This window comes from Engraulis encrasicolus, chromosome 24 (assembly GCF_034702125.1).
Source record: "Engraulis encrasicolus isolate BLACKSEA-1 chromosome 24, IST_EnEncr_1.0, whole genome shotgun sequence".
NCBI lineage: Eukaryota > Metazoa > Chordata > Actinopteri > Clupeiformes > Engraulidae > Engraulis > Engraulis encrasicolus.
In genome coordinates, this window is record NC_085880.1 from 32,442,766 (window position 1) to 32,447,765 (window position 5,000).

Here is a 5,000-nt window from a genome sequence, read left to right on the forward strand (position 1 = left end):
AAGGAGAGGGAGACTGGAGGGAGATTGGGTGGTGAAGAGGAGAGAGGGACACTGTGCTTGGCTGGGGGGTGGGTGAGATAGACTAGGTTGGTGACGTGTACATGGAGATCAGGTAGAGCAGTGTTTCCCAACCAGGGGTACGTGTACCACTAGGGGTACGCGAGCACACTGCAGGGGGTACTTGGAAAAGTGTTATTATTATAACAAATGTATAGAGCAGCCACATCATGACAGAGAAAATGATATATAAAATTAATTAGGGGGTACTCATGGCACAACTAAGAGGCTTAGGGGGTACGCAAGACAAAAAAGGTTGGAGATCAGGTGGTAGAGGATGAGGGAGGTGTGGATGCTGCGGAGAATAACAGAGTGGAGAAGGGGGGTATACTATGTGCTTCTATGTAACCTGGTGGTGGAGGTGGAGGAGAGGTGTATGGAGGGGAGAGGAAGGAGATGAGATGGGGGGGGGGGACTGGATGGATGTCAAAGAAAGGAAAAAGAGCAGAGAGCACTGCGTTGCATGGTGACAGATGTCTTTAGTGAAAACACGCCTGGAGCTTCGACTCTAACATGTGACACATTTACACGACACTTATAGGACAGGAACAGGAGAGCTGGAGAGAGAGAGAGAGAGAGAGAGAGAGAGAGAGAGAGAGAGAGAGAGAGAGAGAGAGTGAGAGAGAGAGAGAGAGAGAGAGAGAGAGAGAGAGAGTGAGAAAGAGAGAGAGAGAGAGAGAGAGAGAGAGAGAGAGAGAAGGAGCGAGAGAGAGAGAGAGAGAGAGAGAGAGAGAGAGAACATCAGTCCAGGCTGATGTGAACAGTACGTCTGGGAAAGACTGAACAGGAAAGACTCGGCAGGGAAGGAGAGGAGAGATAGCAGGGGAGGGGGGCGGGCAGAACAGAGAGAGAGAACGACAGAGAAAAAAAATGGAGACTGGATGAAAAGCAGAGAGACTTCTGAAAGTGACAAAGGAAAAAAACGAAAACATATGAGCCAAATAAAGAGATTAACAAAATCAGACAAGTGAAACAGAAAAAGAAAGAAAGAGAGAAAAGAAGGGAGGGAGGAAGCAGAAAGGAGGGGATGAGCTCTCGTAGCATCCTTCCTGTGTCCAGTAAGCTTACAGCTGCTTCCTGATCAGCAGATCTATCACTTACAGAGAGAGAGAGAGAGAGAGAGAGAGAGAGAGAGAGAGAGAGAGAGAGAGAGAGAGAGAGAGAGAGAGAGAGAGAGAGAGAGAGAGAGAGAGAGAGAGAGAGAGAGAGAGACGATATATATTGCTCTATTGCTGCCCTTTTCCCACCAATATGATGCACACACACACACACACACACACACACACACACACACACACACACACACACACACACACACACACACACACACACACACACACACACACACACACAACATTAGCCAAGACAAGCCAAACAACGTGACACATGAAACTGGACAGAGACACTCCTCAACTGACAAGAGGATTTAGAGAGGACTGCAGCAAACTAAACTCACAGCCTGTCTACAGAGATATCAGAAAGTGGGGAACACAAACATTCATCAAATTGTCAACCTGTGTGTCAACATTTTTCTCTACTAGGTGTGTGTGTGTGTGTGTGTGTGTGTGTGTGAGAGAGAGAGAGAGGGTGTGTGTCTGTGTGTGTGTGTGTGTGTGTGTGTGTGTGTGTGTGTGTGTGTGTGTGTGTGTGTGTGTGTGTGTGTGTGTGTGTGTGTGTGTGTGTGTGTGTGTGTGTGTGTGTGTGTGTGTGTGTGTGTGTGCGTACAGTACATGGTGTATGTGGATGACGTAGTGTGCCTGCATGTGTATGAGTGAGGGTATGTGTATGTGTGTGTGTGTGTGTGTGTGTGTGTGTGTGTGTGTGTGTGTGTGTGTGTGTGTGTGTGTGTGTGTGTGTGTGTGTGTGTGTGTGTGTGTGTGAGGTGGGCAATGGGGCAGACAGTCATGGTTGTAATGAGGGGTTGAGGCTTTAGCTGCCACCAGTCAGGCTACACACTGACACGCCACAGGAGACCACGTCTGACTTTTGCTCAGTATACGGTCTGTGTGTGTGTGTGTGTGTGTGTGTGTGTGTGTGTGTGTGTGTGTGTGTGTGTGTGTGTGTGTGTGTGTGTGTGTGTGTGTGTGTGTGTGTGCGCGTGTGAGGTCATGTAATGGGACAGACGTTGATGATTGTAATGAGGGGTTGAAGTTAACAGTCAGCCTTCACAATGATACACCACGGGAGGCAAAGGATGACTTCTGCTCTGTGTGTGTGTGAGTGGGTGTCAAGATTCACTTTTGAGAGAGAGAGAGAGAGAGAGAGAGAGAGAGAGAGAGAGAGAGAGAGAGAGAGAGAGAGAATAACATGCAAAAAATTATTCTCTGAAAAGTGTGTCTGCATGTGTGCGCGCGTGTGTGTTTGCCGATGGAGACGTCAAGGGCAAAACTGTAGCATTGCTCACCGTATCGAACTCTTTTTGCCGTTAAAAGGAAGCGAGCCCTCATCTCAGGAAGAAAAACTAAACAGAGACATCGAGTCTGAGCCCCAGCCTCCGGTGTGTGTGTATGTGTGTGTGAAGGATGATTATTATGCTTCTGATGACTTGAGGATTTCATAAAAACACCCTCTTTCATCTTCGGGCTGTGAGTGTGTGTGTGTGTGTGTGTGTGTGTGTGTGTGTGTGTGTGTGTGTGTGTGTGTGTGTGTGTGTGTGTGTGTGTGTGTTTCATCTTCGGCCTTCAGCATGAAAGCAAGGCGGTGCATTCCAGGGGAGTGTCTGTGATCATGTCTACGTCTAGCTACCTAAAGCACTTTAGTTCCAGCTGTGTGTGTGTGTGTGTGTGTGTGTGTGTGTGTGTGTGTGTGTGTGTGTGTGTGTGTGTGTGTGTGTGTGTGTGTGTGTGTGTGTGTGTGTGTGTGTGTGTGTGTTTGAGGCGATAAAGAAGGAGAAAGTGGACTAGACTACATTCTGCCTCTGTATACACACTACCAATACACTTCACAGTGTGCTAGCACTTAAATAACTCTCTCTCTCTCTCTCTCTCTCTCTCTCTCTCTCTCTCTCTCTCTCTCTCTCTCTCTCTACCTGTACAGACTGCACTTACATGCATTAAAATTAAAGCACACACAACTAGCCCTTCCTACACACACACACACAGAGAACAGTCTACACACTCTACATGCCACATACCTCACTTACTAAAACACACACTCCTAGTGCACACACCCATGCACGCACGCACACACACACACACACACACACACACACACACACACACACACACACACACACTCCCCCAACCGCATCCCTCCTTCTCTGACTCATGTATATGATGGTAATTTGTAGCTTGGCCGGCTTATCTTGCCGCTAAGCCACTTTTTTCCATATAGCTGATTATACACTAATCCAAAAATAGAGGGGGGAGGGGTTGCATGGGTTTGTGTGTGTGTGTGTGTGTGTGTGTGTGTGTGTGTGTGTGTGTGTGTGTGTGTGTGTGTGTGTGTGTGTGTGTGTGTGTGCAGTAATGATGGGTAATTCATGCTGCCTAATTATGCATGAGGCGTGACATCTGTCTGATAGACGGCTGCCTGCAGATAAGACAACACACACACACACACACACACACACACACACACACACACACACACACACACACACACACACACACACACACACACACAGCAGGCATAACGTCACTACCATATCTGATGCTGAAGTCAGCAAACTGTGTGTGTGTGTGTGTGTTTAGTTTTCATTTAGTTTCCAGCTGATACTCAATGTAGCTCAATAACAGAATATTCCCTCCCTCACATCCACACCAACTCACCCCTGTCATACCATCCCAACATCCCATCAGAGCACGAGTCTCCTCCTCCTCTACTCATCCCTGGCCCCCTTTCACCCAATCCACACCATGGAGAACATCCCACCCCCTCCCTCCCAAACCACTTCCACCCTCTCCCACCACTCCCACTCTTCCGAGTCATCCCCATCGTCATCCTCAATTCCTCATCCCTATCGTCATCCTTACCTCTGTCCTATACCTCCCGTCCCTCCCAAACTACCCCTCTACATGCAAACTACTTCCACCAACACTCCCAACCCGCATCATCTCCAAAACCATCCCCATCCTCATCCTCATCCTGTCCTGTACATTCCACTCTATCCCTCACAAACTAGCACAACTATACCAGAGATTCTTTAAGTATAGAGATATGCCAACATAATAGGTTTCTATGGGCACCTAATGTGACCAGGTTCCGGTCTGCCTAAAGGGGCGTGTCATAATGCTCCTAGCATTGAATAGAACAGTCCTCAGGTCTGCCTAGGTCTGCCTAAAGGGGGATTCCCCCCCCAATAATAGAACCAGGAAACAATGGGCCAATGGAACCTCTCTCTCTCTACTCTCTCTGACTATACAGCTACGCTACCAACACCACTTCCCTCATCATCACTTTCCCATCCCCAACCCCATCCCCAGCCTATCCTGTGCATCCTGCCCTGTCCCTCCCAAACTACTACCACTCATATAGTATTTCCCACAGAAATTTTGGAAACTATGGGGGCGGCATCTCACGCGGGCCTGGTGGCGGGGGGCGTGGAAATTCACGTGGCGTAAATGCAAAACAATTAGTAAAGTATGACATTGGCGCATGGAGAAACTATAGGCCTACATTTCAACCATTTATGTTTTCAGAAATTACACAAGATTTTACCCATGACATGTATAGTAGTAAGCATTGTAAAAATGCAGTACAGTGAATCATTTCTGTTTGCAGCACACTTTTCATTCGTCCCTCATGCAGGGGTCTATGCAATGAAAAAGAAAAAAAAACTAAATAGGCGCGCAGATAAGAATTTAGGAGCACTGTGATTGTTGAGAGAGTAAGAGAGTAGGCTATGCCTTTTTCCCCACATACACATAAGTTACACATTTTACATGAAGGGTGCTGGTCACAGGGCCAGTTTTTCAAAATTCCTCTCAGTAAAAGGGCTGAAC

General features: G+C 47.6%; 1 protein-coding gene across 1 annotated transcript in view; it reads right to left on the reverse strand.

The window, feature by feature from the left end:
• Nucleotides 1-5,000, reverse strand: part of usp54a (ubiquitin specific peptidase 54a) — a 99,042-nt gene that overhangs the window by 70,132 nt on the left and 23,910 nt on the right. The window lies entirely within an intron of this gene.